Here is a 15,567-nt window from a genome sequence, read left to right as displayed (position 1 = left end):
GCTGCCTCGTGGGGCGTCACAGCTAGGACGGAGCCAGACCCCCAAAGGTGTACTGCAAAGGTCAGTGGCCAAAAGCTGCTATGAAGAAAACTCCAGCTGAGTAAGGGAGAGCAAGAGGGTGGCCCTCAGGCTTGCAGAGGTCCTGTCCTACACAGATTTTTCATTGGTTTCTACGATATGGTGAGGCAGATCAGGAACTGGATCTAGTTAACACTGACCCAGCAAAAATACAGTTTGCTCTGGCTCATGCCCCTTCACCAGCTCATTGCCTGAGCAATGGGACGTGGAGCTCTCTGATGGACTTGGCGATGGAGAGGCCGACCTAGGAGCAGCCTCGACGTTAATTCCCATTATCATTCCCGACAGCTTTGCTGCATTTGCAGGTTGGGTCACAAGATGGAGCAATTGTCCTATTTGTCATTCCTGGCTGGAAACCACCGGGCTGTCCTCGGCCCCTGTCTTTGGGGAGCGGCAGGGATTTTCTGTAGCCCTGGATCAGTGGGTTTTTCTTTGCTCAGGTCCCAGGTCCCTGCCCCAGCAGATACCCGAGTCTGGACAAACCTGCTCCTCAAATTCACCTTGCAGCACCACATTCCCTGCACAAGCAATGGGCACAGCGTGCCCAGCAAAAGGCCCATTCGGACCATCCACACCAGCTGCCTTCCCACGCCCATGTCCCACCTCTGCCCCATGATCTGTCCCACCACTGTGGGGGATGCTGAGACGCTCTCTGCATCTCAGAGGTGGGTGCTGCCTCAGAGCAGCACCCAGAAATGTCTCTATCCCCAGTTTCCAGGTCTTTCAAAGCTACTGAGGGTGAACATGCCTTAGACAGCGCAGCATGGGTTCAGTTCTTCACGCCCAAGTACCCTCAAGCTTCATTGGGCAGCTGAGATCCCACCTGGGATGCAGAAGCCCCCCTTGGGAACCACACAGGTCATAGCCTGGTATTTTGGGATGTGGTTGCACCTCATAACTCTCCAGGAGCAACAAGGACAGAGGAAGAACTGCCCCATAGCTCAGGGGATGGCAGGACTCTTTGATGGAGTGCCTGCAAGCACCATGGCAGGGAGCAGACAGCCAGCGCCAGAAAGGCGGAGAGGGAGAAAATAGCCAGGGAGGGATGCAGGAGGCTGACCTCTGCCTGTGGGAAAGGTGGAGGCGGAGGAGCCATCGCTGGAGGTGAGACGATGAGGTGGTCTCTTGGAGGAGGTATCTGAGGAAGGAAATAAAATGGGGCAAGATGCCCCTTTTTCAGCCGACGTGGCACATCTGGAGAGGTGGAGCGGTGAGATCGCACAGTGTGCCAGGGAGGCATTGCACAGTTGCTCTGGCCATGAAGAAGAGGCTCAGTGTGGCTGTTCCTAGGGACTTACTGTGACTTGTGCCAGCCAGGAGCCTCCCAGGCAAACCACTTTCATTAGAAAATGATGGTTCACTTGAACTGGAGCTGTCCCACTCCTCAAGATCTCTCCTCATCAAAAACATGTTTGGAAGTAGTTGAAACGTCCCAGTTTTCCACAGACACATTTTTCTTAGGACAGCTTTTCCCTCCTGAAACTCACTCTGAAGTTGATTGGCACAACAAAATGGCCTCTTTGGGGTGAGCAGCTCCAAAATAGTCATTTGGCCTCTCACTTCCCGAAAGCTTTCATCAGGATGGGAAAACTGCGAGAGCTCGAGGAGAAATCCTTTCTCAGCAACTTCAGCCATTGGAGACCAAGCCAGCTACTTTCCTTATTCCTCATCCAAGCCAGTAGCACAAGGCATGGCTGCACGAACCCTTTGCCCCACACCCCAAATATTTCATGGAAGTTCAGGGCCACCCAGCACAAAACAAACAGCGCAAAGCCACAGCTGTATAAATATCTGGGGCCACTGGCCATAACCCTTCCTCCGGGATCCCTGGGACCTCTCAGCATGCGTGCGGCAACCGAGGGAGAAATGCTTGAGCCTCACACCCATCCCCAGTGGGCTCCAGAGAGGGAATGGCTCCAGCTTCTCTCCCATGGAGTTGCAGCTGGAGTGCAGCAAGGGTCTTGGTTTTTCAAGCAACCCTTGTGTTCATCCTTCCAGACATCTCTGAGCCATTGACCTGCTGCCAACAGCTCCAGCCTTTCCACAAGGAGCGATAATTGAGGTCTCACCACCACAGGGTAGATGGGTGGAGAAGGTGCCGGGTGACCTCATGAGCAGCATAGACACCATGGATGTGCAGGGGAGTCCTGTGAGGCTGCAGAGGTGGGAAGGAGGCCCTGGGCTGGATCCATGTGAGACAGCAAGGTGCTGGTCCCACAAGGCTTTCAGGCTCTGGAAGAGCAAGAGCCTGTGACCACTTCACTTGAGCCCACCAACATTTGTGGGTCAAACCCCTCAGTCCCAGCCCCCGGAGACCTGTGCCGATGGCTGATGGGGCTTGGACAGAGACAGGGGGACAAAATGTGTGTATTACTTCTCAGGATCTGCTTGTCCCATGGCACCTGCATAGGATTGACTAGATCCAGAGCAGCAACGGGTTTCTCCAGCAGAGACCAGACAACAGGCACAAGCAGCAGCAGGGCAGCATGCGGTCTCTCATCCTCTTCCTCCATGAGAGCCCCTGCTTGGAATGAGAGAAGAGCTGAATTTTCCCAAGCTGCCCTCACCTGTTGGGTAGCAAACAAAGCCAAAATTTCCCCCGTGCAAAGAGCAGCGCCGACAAGCCCCATTAACAACCCACGCAAAAAGTCCAAGAGTCCCATCTCCCTGGCTGGTCCTTCCCCTGTCCCCGCCAGCTGCCCCGGCTGCTCATTCCAGGCGTGTTTCTCATGGCCGTCAGAGGAATGCAAAGCCCTGGGGTGTTCACAGAGACCAGCACCAGATCTCTTCCGAAAAGGGATAGCGGGGTGATGTCAGCGGAAACATATTTTTAACCCGCATTCGAATGAAAAGGAAACGACCCAGAGGAAATGCATCAAAAAAAAAAAAAAAAGCCTCCTGACAATGAAGAGTCCAGCTTTGCTTTCAAGTTTTACTTTTCCCAGGACACTGACTCCCTCCTGCCCTCGGCCAAGAGGGAAAAGAGCGAGCGAGGGAGCGAGAAGCCTCCCCGCACACCCCACAAACAGGAAGCATCGGCTATATAAAGATCGGGGCTGCGTCAGGAGGCAGAGGGGCAGGACATGGGACGTGCCGGGGCCCTGTGACATCCACCTGGACCAGCAGCCCGCCTGAAGACAGGCACGTTGGCTGGGCCAGCCTGCGCAGAGCAGGGCAGCTCTGACGCCGTCCGACCTTCTTTCCTATCCCCGTGCAGCCAGTGTAAGCCAGCCAGCAGAAAGATGCATGCTTGCCTCCTCATCCACAGCGAGATAAACCCCAGGGAAATGGAATGAAGGGGCTGCTTCTGCAAGGAAGAGCCTTCAAACATTTTCTTTTGCACAATACAATGGACAGAGCCTGCTGGGTTGGGCAGCGGGCAGGGCTGCAGGTCCAAGCAATAGCTTGGCAGACAAAAACCCCTGCAGCAAAACCTGGGGGGGAGGGCAGTAGGGATTTTCTAGAGCCTCAGCACCCCAATTGCCATTGAGCTCCCATCACCCCAACAGGCTCTGGATCGTCATCCCAAATTTCACTCCTAGAGAAAGCCATTAACTTCAGATCCACTGCTGGCCCCAGCCAAGGGTGTCATTTTGATGGGAAGGAAGCAATGGGAGACTTTCCTCCCACTCTGTGTCTGGAACATGGAGTGACCTGGTGGCTTGGGCCATCAGGGCTCCAGCAGCTGGCAGGAGGGGAGGGATGGGGCCAAGGCAGTGTGGGCAGGAGCAGCAGCCCTCAAATGCTGGAGGGTCTCTATCACAAAGCTTTGCAGTCTCCCATCTTCCAGGGAGCCTCAGGGGACACCTAACACCACCTTGTGTCCTGGGAAATATTGTCCAGGTCAAATTGCTGTCCACCCTGCAGAGATATCCCATAAACCTTCACCCACAGTCTAAAACAATCCCTCGTTCCTCTGCGTCCCTCCCCAGAAAGGCTCTGGGCACCCTCTGCTCCTCACCAGCCAGCTGCGATGCTGAACATGCATAGATAGCAATGCAGTGAGTTTCAAGAGAATAAAACCATCCATCAGTCAGAGAACACTTCTCCTTTCCCCCACCCAGCTTGGCAGAGCCAGCAGGTCTCAGCCCACCCAGGACACTACCCCTCCCCACCCCAGAGCTGGGCTGTCACTGGGGAATTAGTGCTCTGAGCCCCTCCACTGGCCTGACAGCTGATCGATGCACAGAGGCAGGAGGTTCATCAGCCCCAGACGTGCCCCCTCGCCTTCCCCTCCCCTGAACCCATCAGTTCCCATCCAGTAGGCTGGGGAAGAGCCATTTGTTGAAACCTCTGCCAGAGAAGCTCATTAACACCATTTAATACCCCATTTCCTGGAAGGCATGAGGTTCCTGGGGCCAGAGAGGGAGAGGGGGAAGGAGGGAGGGAGGGAAGGGAGAGGTGGTACCCCCCTGCAGGGCACGCCTGGCCCCACGTGGCCCCACGTGCTGTGAGCTAGCGCAGAGAGTGAATACCCCCAAAAAAATTCTCACCTTGTTAGATTGCAAGTGGATCTGCTTCGTGGACCCGCTCCCCATCCCTCTGCGGATACCCAGATGGATCACCCAGGCACCCAAAGGCAGGGCTGAGACCCAGCAGCTGAGGAGGACAGGAGGGCCCCATGAGGTCCCAGATGGCTCCAGGACGTTTCCAGGGGTGGATCCCCTCTGCCACCCTGCAGATCCTCTGTGCTGTGTCCAGCTGTGACCTGTAAGGGGCTGAGCAGCTCCAGTGGGCATGACCTCCCAACCCTGCACAGCCCACTGGACACGGAGGCTGCACGCTGATGGGGCCAGCGTCTCCAAAGCCCTGGGGCCACTCCATTCCTGGGGGAGAAGGGAACATTTGCCCTCAAAGGCTGCAGCAGCACAGCTTGGCCGCTCCAAGCCCCAGCACACCATGGGTCAGCTTGTCCAAGGGGCACTGACTTCCTCCTCTTCATTTCTTTTTTCTTCCAGGGCTGAACTCCAGCCTAGAAGCTCTTCCCCAGACCTGCACAGGAGAGTTATTTTTAGACACTACAGGCGGGAGGCAAGGGCCAAGAAGAGCTTGGACCCGGCTGCAGGAAAGCGGAGCTTAGCAAGGCAGGAAGGAGCCGGAGGGTGGATACGAGGAGCACTCCCTGCCTGCAGCCACCGCGGCTCCTTCCTCTGTCACACACCTCAGTCTTCCCAGAAACAGCCACCCAGGGGGGAAGACACTCGCTTGCCCACCCGTGCACGCAAGGACCGCAGAGGGGCCCCGCGCCGAGCCGGGGGCAGGACAGGAGAGGGCAGAGGTGGCAGTGGGAGGAGAGGAGCTTCCAAGAGCATCCCGTGAGACCCCAGCCCGGGGGGATGTCCCCCGCAGAGGCCACACCAGTCACTGGCTTTTGCCCCCATCCACTGCTGGTGGGAGCAGTGGGAGGACGGGGCTGCGGAGGGAGGCAGACTGGCTTGGCAAGGGGCTGCAATGCTGCGGCACATGGGGAAGGGTACTGCAAGGAGAGGACTAGGGGAGCCTGAGAGCTGCAGCACTGCAACGAAGCAAGCTGGTATGAGTTCGATGCCCCTAAGGATGCCTAAGTAGGGTATGTCATCAGGCTGGAAAGGGTTTGGACCCAGGCACAGAGGGCAGAAGATGCTCCCTCCCCAGCGCTGGAGGGAGCCCTGAGGTTCCCATCCTCCTTGTGTGCCTGCAGCCCTGCAAGTGCTGCTGCAGCAGCACCTCTGGGGTGCCTGGCAAGGGCTGCTGACCCAAGCTGCCGGGTCCTCTGCAGGCTCATGGGACAGGATTGAGAGCTTTCTGCTCTGCTGGTGCCTGGGTGGCAGCAGTATGATGCTGGAGGACAGCTTCTTCACCTGGGAAACATGACAAAGGAGGAATAAGAAGAAAAAGAACAGCCTGAAGCAGCAGTCCCCAGGCTTTAAGGCAAATCCTCAAATCAAGGGACTGTCTGATCTCAGTGTGTCACCTGCATCCCCATTTGCCTTATACCGGTGAGATGATGCCCCTCACCCAGAGCAACAGCAAGAGGAGACATAGCAGAGCCCCAGCCTCCTTGCTTGCAAAAATGTGGGCAGCATGTTCCCTCATCAGTCAGTCTCTACGCACATAAAGCAGATGTGCTAATTAAGGGCAAACCTGCCAGCGTGTATTCCTAAAGCGTTCTGCACCCACCTGCCCGGCAGTACGTGTCCCATAGCTTTTGTGTGTATTTGAGGAGGGTTTCTTCTTTCTTGCCTCATATTTTTGGGAAAGCCTATTTGCCTCAGTGGTCTGTCTGCCTCCAAAATTCTGTGCCTGCCCTTGCTGGGTATCTGACATTTCTAGGACTTTGAAGTAGATTTACCTCTGTTTTAGGCAAGAAGATCTGGTAGACCAACATTTATCTGTAGATCAGATTTTTCCCTGAAATAACTTTCCAGCCCCCATGTTTTACCCAAGCAAATATGAAGTCTTCCTGCAGGAAAATTGTTTCCAGGCTTGCACCAGTGAGTTCCTTGGGTCTCATGGGCCCAGGAAAGTGCAGCTTATTTGTGAGAGAAAGGGGAAAAGGGAAAAACAGCAGGGCCAGAAGTTTGCTTTGCTGTCCCTCCGCTCGGCTGCCCAAGACAGTCCCTGTCTCCTGGCCTGCAAAGTGCCTGCAGGTATTCCCACAGTCCCCCCCCCCAGCTTTGATGGACAACTTCCTTCACGCTGAATGACACTTGGGGACCCACCAGGGTGTGTGAGGGGTTTCGAGGACGGCTGACCCGGTCTCCACCCTGCAACAGTGACAAGAATGAGCCCTTGCCCCCTCCTTAATCCACCTTCGCCCCGTCACCGAGGCTGGCCGGCACTGGGCATCCCCCGGGGCTTCAGGCCACCCCCAGCACTTGCCGCCCTGCATTGTGCACGGCGAGCGGGGAGGAAGGGGCGCTGGGGACGACCCCATCCCATCGGCACTGTGAAAGCCGCCTTTGTTGCAGGGCTGTCACCCGGGCCGAGGCATCCTGGCCTCTGGTTTCCAGGACAACGGGAGGAGGAGGAGGGTGGGCTGATGGGGAGGAAGGTGAGAGACCAGCAGCAGGAAGGTTTGGTCAGTGTGGGCAAAAGGGAGTCCCAAAAAGTGGCTCTGTGTCTTCTTCAAGGCACCCTCTTGCTGGAAAGGGAGATGCCAAAGCTGAGCCCTGAACCGCAGCCAAGCCCACACTGGGTACGGGGTGAGCGAGGGGGTCAGGAGGCGGCCCATGGGCCTGACTTGGCTGTGTCCCACATTGAGCATGGTGGGGTCCCTTCTGCTCGCGTCTCTTGGGCTCAAATCAAACCTTCTCCAGCTCCCTCCTGCTCACAGAGGGCATCACCATTTGAGCTTGCAATGGGACTAGTCAGTCCCAATGGCTACTTGCCCACTCTAGCTTACGCCGCCTCCAACCTCCCCGACCCATCCCACCTAGCAGACAGAGCTCAGGTATATTTTTAGCCAAACATTTATGGTTTGTCCCTTTGCAGCTCTCCAGTTCCATCAGATTTCAGGGGAGTTCAAAAGTGTTTTCCTACCTCTGACAAGCTCTGGGCTATTTATAGCTGTCCGATCTTGGCAGCCCAGCTTTCATGGACAACTGTACGGTGACGATATGCGGATGGAAATGGCTCACTGCTTGTGAGTAACTCCAGGACCAGCTACGAGCCTGAGGAGTGATGGGGTATTGCTTCCAGTCCTGTATAGGAGAGAGAGTCAGAAAGGGTGGGTGGTGAAGAGCAAAGAGACACTCCTTTAGGCTGGGATGAGAAAAAAGAAAAATATCAAATTTGCCAGGGAGTTCTAACGCTTCGGATGCTCCTCGGGGGGGAACGATGCTAATCCTGCCCCATGGGCTATTTCAAGCCAGGGTGGCCTAGTTGCCGTAGCTGTTCTTGCTGGTTCTAGCTCTGGAGATGCTCTTATTCTTCCTTAGGTGCTCAGGAGAGGACAAATATCATGTTGGCACAACATCCTTGTTGATCTCAAAGCCCTGCCTGTTCTGACCTGGATGCCCCCACAACGTGCAGTGCCACGAGCCCCTCAGACACCCGTATCCATCTCCCAGGCTGCAAAAAGGCTTCCCCTGGCTGGGACTTGGGGAAACAGCATCAAGCGCTGCATCATTAAGAGCCAAAAGGGTCACTTCTCACATAGCCACTGGCGTGCAGCTGGGCTGAGCTTTCCTAAAGACGCCAACAGCCCCGATGGTGACCAGATGAGTTACCAACCACAGGCAAGCTCTGACCCACCATCACGGTGGTGGGAGAGATCGTGGTCTCCTGCGCTCAGCCATCTTCCAGGCTGTAGGGAGAAACCAAAGGGGACTTCAGATTACAGCTTTGTCTTTCCGTGGTGACCATTGTGTCCAGGGACACTGAAAAAGGCTCAGCACTTGGGTCTTTTGGGTTTATGTTTCTTCATGGAAAAGGAGAGGTGAATCAGGACTCTTGCTTGCATTTCTGGTGTGTTGTTTTTCTTTTTCTCTGTAGAAGGTGCATAGCCCACATCATTGGGAGAATAGAGCAGGGTAGAGCAGGCATTTCAAAGTTTGAGAGACCAGGGGTCTTGCATCCCTACAAAACTCCATACTTACAAAGCTCCCAGGAATGACCAAGCACTGGTGATCTCTGAATGCCACGAGGGCTTCACAAGCATGGGCTTTGTGGAGCCGTGCAGCCGGCCATGAGGATGAGCACCAGCCCATTCCAGACCTGACTTAACGCTGTGGCATTTTCCACTCCTGCTAAAAACAAGCTCTCTGCCCGCAACACGCCTCCGTTGCCGAAGGGACCGCTATCTTCTGCGTCTCTTCAAGTGCTTCCCTGCTCTGACCGAGGGCAGGAAGGGGAGAAGAATACCACATCCATCTGCGAGCACACAGGAACTCGTAGAGAGCTGGAAAAGAACTATCCGAGCTGGACGGGGTCCAAGGCAGCAGGGACACACACCCCTCTGCTCAGGAAAAGAGCCAGAGAGACTTTCATCGCCACGGCTGCCCTGAATCTCCATTTTAGATCCCATCTGAACAAAAACGCTTCACCTTCCTTTTTTTGCGCTTGCACACACCTCTCCCTTCAGCATCAGCTGCCGGCATATGGGAGTGTGGTGGACTATTTAAGGAAAACGCCCAATAACATTACAATTACTTACCATAAAAGCCTCATGTTTCCAATAACAGCCTAATGTTCCAGGCACCTGTCCAACAAACTCAGTTTTCTTACCTGCCCACTGCAGGATTCATATCCATCACACTTCCCAACAGACATCTAGATGTGCCGTTGCAAAACTGCAAGGCTCTGGAAGACCTCAAAATAGCTGCCACATCTGTCTGCAGCGGGGACGGCGGCTAGCAGGACCTTTCATCCCTACTGGCAGTCACCTCTGGGATCTGCAGCGGGTTGCAAGCAACAACCGGTGTGCAAGAGGCAACATCAAAACCAGCAATTCACCTGCAACCAAAGCAGTCTGTCTCTGGCTGACAGCGTCTGCCTGGCTTTGACTACTACTGCAGCTCCAGCGTGGTCCCCGGACGGCCACAACTTCTCCTGATGATGGCAGATGACAACGAAGGGGCCCAATGAAACCAGATGCCACTCTCACCTCCTAACACAGTCACCCTGATGCTGGAATGAGTCGGAAATGGACAAATGGAGCAAAAACAAAAGGAATCATAAATTTTTTTCTTGGTCAGATCCCATGAGCCCCATCGGCAATATCCGCAATGGCTTTCACAGACCAGGCTGGGCAGCGTGATTTTGTTCAAGTGTTCCCAGGGAACAAAAAAAAAAAGAAAACCATCATGAACATGTGTCTTGCTGAAAACAGTCTCTCTGATATAAAACCATGATTGTTCACCAGCAAAGTTACTTGTGGGCTTGGGAAACAGTTCACGAGCAGAGGAGATGATGGCGTAACAGGATGTGGGCATCTAATCTCTCCGTACCAGTAGACAGTCATAAGCACTGGCACTTACCCAGCAGTCAGCTACAATTTGTTTGCACACAGGGTTTGCTGGAAAATTGCATCCAGCCGTCCAGTTAATAAAAATCATCCTCACACAGCTCACCGGCGGTGTTTGCTGAATGAGAGATGGATGCTAAATTATTCACTCTGCACCATCGGAGTCTCAGCGGTGGAAGAGAGGGGAGGAAGATTTCACTGCTGCTAGTCATGTTATGCTGTCAATTACGGAGCACTTCATTCTCAGGGCTGTAAGGCTACCATCTGGTACTAAATTCACCAAGAAAAATGGAAAAAAAAAAAGGCGGCAGCATTTTTAAGCATTGACATAGTACAGCAGTTCTAGAACACATTTTCTAACATTCATGAGAAGTACAAATCCAGGGGGAAGCGCAGGGTGGAAGGGATAATATGCCATTTAGAGTATTCCACCTACACAGATGCAGAAGAAACATATGAGGGCACAAAATCCCATTCTGCCTATCCTGCCTGGTGCACCTGAGAGTTCAGTGGAGAGGGTAGACGTCGCATAACCTTCTGGATGTGTCACTGGGCTTCACAGCCAGGCATTTTCCTGTTCCTCCAAGTATTCAGCTGTTCTCTTTGGCTCCTGAGCTACCTCTCAGCCCACTTGAATTTTGAAGGGTTTTAACCCTCACAACCAGGGAAATGAAAATATTTGTAAGGTGAACAGCATTACAGGAGGTCCTTGTTCTCAGTACGCAACTAGAAAACTCGGAGAGGAAATTTTGAGAAATTGCTCTTGGACATTCACGGCCAGGTCCATGGTGGAAGTGTTTTGGTGAAACCACGTGGTGACAAGACTTGGACACATAATCTGTCTTTGGAAGCACACCCGGCCCTGCTGCATACCACACCGAGCAATTCATTTTATCAGGAACCAAACAAAGGAGACACATTAAATAGCAGAGCAGAGCATGTCCCCGCAGACAGAGCTGGGGAAGAAGATAGAGTACCTTGGCTGGGTATGAAAGGAGAACAAAAGAAGAGAAGGAGGCAACGAAAATCAGACGGGAAAACAAGCTCACTAATTTGTTCAAAGAGCCACAGACTCTCAGCACTGAAGACTGGAGATTTTGGGGGGCTTTAATAACGATGGAGATGAGGGCACCGTGTGATTCATTAATCCCATGTCTGGGCCATGCCCAGACAGGAGACAGGGAAAAAGATGCAGTACTGCCGTGTGTCTTCCCACAGAGCATCGCAACGCTGGGAAGAACTGAAACCACCACAGGATGCCCTGGGTAAGTCCATTAACTGAGAATTTTCTTCCTTTTCATGCCTTTTTCCTCCAGGCCATGTACCTTTCACCCTCAGTACAACTCTGCAGATCAAAGAGGCTGGCATTGCATGCGGACACCATGAGGGAGCTTGAAAATCAGGTTTAAGATCTTCCACCTGCTGTGGCTTGGACTTAAAGCACCCACAACACACTCAGAAAGACAAAACTTGAGCTGCCTGCTGCCTTCCCAGCCCTGCCTGCTCCCAGCCCCTCCAGACTGTGTGAAGCCTGGGTTCCCATAATGTACTGAATATACTTGAGTATGTCCCTCCCCAGAGCTCCCAGCATGGGGCTGAGGGCTCCAGTGAAGGCTACAGTGAGTCTGGTCTGGAAGACAAGTGCAGACTCATAACAGGCAGCACAGATTTGCCTGGTAAGGTCCCATCATAGCTGCAGAAAGTCCCACAGCCTCACCCATCCTTTCTTTACTGAGTCATTGCTTCGGAGAGGAGATTCATCCTTCCTGCTGATGGGCCATACAGCTACATAGTGGTGAGATCCCTCACATGAGGTCTGTGCTGGTAGCGGAGCTGCCCAAAGAGATGGCAGATCCTACAAAGTCCCCCTGCTCCTGTGCAAGGTCTGAAACACACTTGCAAAGAGGCACCAATCAACTCTAAACCAGCCTCCACCCAGCACAGAAATGCTCCATAGATTCCCTTGTTGGTTGCTGGATTTCTGACAGTCTCCCATTCCTCCGAGACCAAACAGCTAGTCCCTATCAGGGACTCCTTTAGCATGTGTCTGGAGCTGAGGACACACGTCCAACCAAACACTACAGTCAGCAGAGGCAAGGGCATGAAAACCAGGAAACACTGTGATGGCAAGCGACTGGGACACACACCCTCGCCTTCTCTCAGGAGTCTGTCCCTCTTCGGGGACCTGAAGGAAGAGCCAGGCTGGAGTTTTCTGCTTTGATGGTAGCTTAGGAGTTGACACTTGCAATGCGCTGTAAGGTGAGGGGAAAAGCAGCCAGCTGATTCTAGGAAGAGACCCTCAATGCGGTACCAAAGCCACAGCCTTCACTAGGACGTAACCCAGACACAGCGTCCCATGAGCTTTATAGCCAAAGCTGTTGATTTACATACCACAAGGGTCACTTTTGCACCACATTTCATGCCTGGTGCCCCCTAACACAAGACAGACGAGGGCAGAACCTGGTTCTCTCTCCTCAGCACCTGCTTACATGCCCCTTGCCGTACACTCTGCCCATTGGCTTGACCCTTTGGACCCAGTGGCTCATAGTAGAGGAAAAAAACTGATATAAGCTTGAATTTCCAGCCCTCTTTGGACTCTTCCACCTCTCCCATCTCTTCCTGCTCTGGAGCACGGACTTCAGAAGCTGCTGCTCTCTTCTCATCCCAGTCACCTTGCTGGTTAAGAAGTGATGCTCCTGCACAGCCAGAGGTGCTGGATGCTCTGTTTACTTTCCAACTCGCTCGCTCTCTCCCTCTCTTTCTGAAGTTGGTATTTATGTCCTTGAGGAGCTGAGGGACATTCAAAAGGAAGGCAAAACCCCACAAAATACAAGGTGGTAAAGCCCATAGCCACACTCTCCAGGTAAGGCTCTCTCACACTCATCCCTAGGTACAAACAAGGGCATTTTCCCCATTAGTTATTCTCTAGCACATCAGACTCATCCAGCTCATTTCTTTCCCTCTGAAACACAGTGGGCTTTTAGCCCAAGCATTGGGGGGTGTTTGATTTTTAATGCTTACTTATTTGTTTTTGACATTGCACAGGCCATTCCAGCACCCTCTTTATCTCCAGTGATCTTTGACCCCCGCGTGTCAGGAGTTCAATCTGGTACGTTCCACTCTTTGCCCCCACTTAATTCTTTTTTAGCTGCTCAGCCTTTGAAACCTGGTGCCATATGCCAGCCCAAAAGAGTCCTGATCAATACCGGGGGACCACGTCGCTGTGACCTTGCAACCTGCACCGTAAAGGGCAGAGAGCAGAGCAGAGTGTTGGCCATGTTTTCATTACAAGATTTCAGCTGCATTTGTTGGAGGGGGAGGGAGAGCCTTTCTTTCTTGCTTTCTTTCTTGCTTTCTTTTCATGAAATTTAGTCCAGCTGGGACACCAGAGCTCCTGGCTGCCTGTCGACTCCTCTGCCTCATTTAATGAAAGTGAGCAAGAGAACCGCTAAAAATCAGGATGCCTGAAAAGGTAAAATAGAAAGATCAGCAGTACATCTCGGTATAAGAAAGGAATTGTTCATGCCTGTCCCTTTCAGACAGCCAGGGTGCTTTGGGGTGCAAGGTCTCAGTCTCCCTTGTAATGGTGGGACCCATTAAAAAAACAAAACAAAACAAAACAAAAAAAACCAAAACACTCGGTCTGCACAGAAGAGCCCTGGCAGCAACATTGCTGCTTTGCAAGGGGGGGACCTGATTTCTCTCCCCCAAACCTCAACCTCTTGCGTGGCCGAGCCTCTGCCCCAGCAGAAGAGTCCCCAGGAAGGTGCTGTGGATCCACAGCTGGGGTGCACGTCCCTGCCTTGCACCCCACATCACAGGCACGGTGGTGGGGATCCCTCAGCCCATCCCGCTGATGGGCTGCGTGAACCATGCCTTCTCAGGACACACTAGGCAAGGGCCACTGTATTTGAAAGCCACTCTTTTTTCAGGCACAGACCTGCCTCTTGGTCATTTTTCTTTTTTCTCCTCTTCTCTGTGCAAAAAAGGTACAGGCACCTGCTTTCTGCCCCGGTTTCTTTCATTTTCAGAACAAGGAGAAGAACAGATGAAAAGGGAAAAGCTTGCAGTGCCTCCTTGGGACAGCAAGGCTTTGGTGGTCCTGCTCCCAAAGAGAGATTTAACCCAGCTTCGCTTCAGCAGGAAGGAAAATCCAGCAGTTAAGCCCAAGCCAAAACTGTTCACCCAGGAATGGCCAGCTACCAAGTATCCACAGGATCTTCTCTGTTGGCTGCTGTGTGTCCTGTCCCCAGGGCGTTTGGTGCCACGTCCTGGCAGATCAAGGCTGACAAGGACCATGCGGCAGGGCCAGGCTGATGGTGCTGTCACCCCATTTGCAACACACCAACACACTACTTCCCTTGGGCAGAGGCTGCTTCCCTTGAGTGGAGGTCATGCCCCCTGCCAAATCCACAGCCAGGAAAAAGCAGCTCCCCAACACAAGCACCAGACCTCCAAGGGGTGCAGGACAGAGCACGGCCGTGCCATCGGCCACCACTGTGCAAGCCACATATTACCTGGACCACTGGGCTCTGAACTCCGCAGCCAAATCCTGTTAAACCTCCTGGTTCCCAAGGTGCTGAGCATCTCCCATTTCCCAGGTGTCTGCAGAGGGAAGACATGATCAGCCCACACCCTTGATAAGCAATGGAAAGGGCCAGTGGGGGGATTTGATTGGTGTCGTTTTGACTGCTGGTTGAAGAGTTTAATTCCCAGTTGTTAGCACCGTCCAAACCAGCCCCACCTGGACTTCCCTTTCGCCTCACCTTTGCTTCCACCTCTCTGCAGAGGATGGACGGTCCATGCCAGGCTCTGCAGGACAAAAGCTATGTCCAGCAGGAATAAAAGCACTTCTGAACAATCCTTGCAGACTACCAATTTGGGGTTGATGGCTTGTATATGACCATCGTAGAGGACTTTTCGGGGCATTTTTGAGCTTAGAGGAGTTGATGACTCCCCCTTTACCCTAATTACCCAAAGCCCCCTGGGGTGAGAGCACCACAACCTGACTCTCCCCAGGGTGTCTGGATTTCTCTCTGAGGCTAGAGAGCCAGGGAAGCCCCCACTTGCATTGGTCTGCGACCCAAGTCTTTGCCCAAGGACAAGAACGATGGGGCGTCTTATACGTAGTGCACGGTACCCATTCGTGGCAAGGGGAGCCGATACCCCAGGCAGAGGGCACTGCTGTGCACCATCTAATTAACCCTTCTGACAGCTTCGATTAAAAATAAAGGGGCCTTCAGGTCCCTGCTGGAGTGGCCTATTTTACGTGTGCATCTCCTTGGTTTTGCCTCAGCATATGATGTTCGGGAGGCAGTTATTTCAGGAAAGGTACGCTATAGATAACTGATCTGCCAGCCAGGTGTCATGTTCCCTCATTTATTTTCAATTACTTTGTCTCTTTAGCTCCAGTGAGAATTGCCTGGTGTCAATTCATTTGGTCACCTCCATGCTTGCTGCACCTCTCCGGAGGCACTTCTCCGGTGTGGTGTGATCTCTCCCCAGGGGCAGGCTGTTACAAAACAGCTCTGCTTCTCTTTCAG

At 53.3% G+C, this 15,567-nt stretch overlaps 1 long non-coding RNA gene across 2 annotated transcripts; it reads right to left on the bottom strand.

Annotated features, from left to right (window-relative positions):
* Positions 1–830: 830 nt before the first annotated feature.
* On the bottom strand, positions 831–14,677 carry LOC148056632 (uncharacterized). 2 transcript variants are annotated; one of them, XR_015702452.1, is made up of 4 exons: positions 14,542–14,677; positions 7,600–7,760; positions 4,572–5,070; positions 831–2,599 (listed from the first exon to the last, which is right to left on the bottom strand). It is a non-coding gene; the product is annotated as an uncharacterized LOC148056632 (long non-coding RNA). The 2 variants fall into 2 exon arrangements; XR_015702451.1 differs by lacking the exons at positions 831–2,599; positions 4,572–5,070 and adding an exon at positions 5,277–5,918.
* Positions 14,678–15,567: the final 890 nt, after the last annotated feature.

Source organism: Nipponia nippon, unplaced genomic scaffold (genome assembly GCF_047370975.1).
Source record: "Nipponia nippon isolate SJK-2023a ecotype South Korea unplaced genomic scaffold, ASM4737097v1 scaffold_12, whole genome shotgun sequence".
In the NCBI taxonomy this organism is placed as follows: domain Eukaryota; kingdom Metazoa; phylum Chordata; class Aves; order Pelecaniformes; family Threskiornithidae; genus Nipponia; species Nipponia nippon.
Note: the sequence above shows the minus strand (reverse complement) of the source record. Positions and strands in the feature narration are given on the sequence as shown.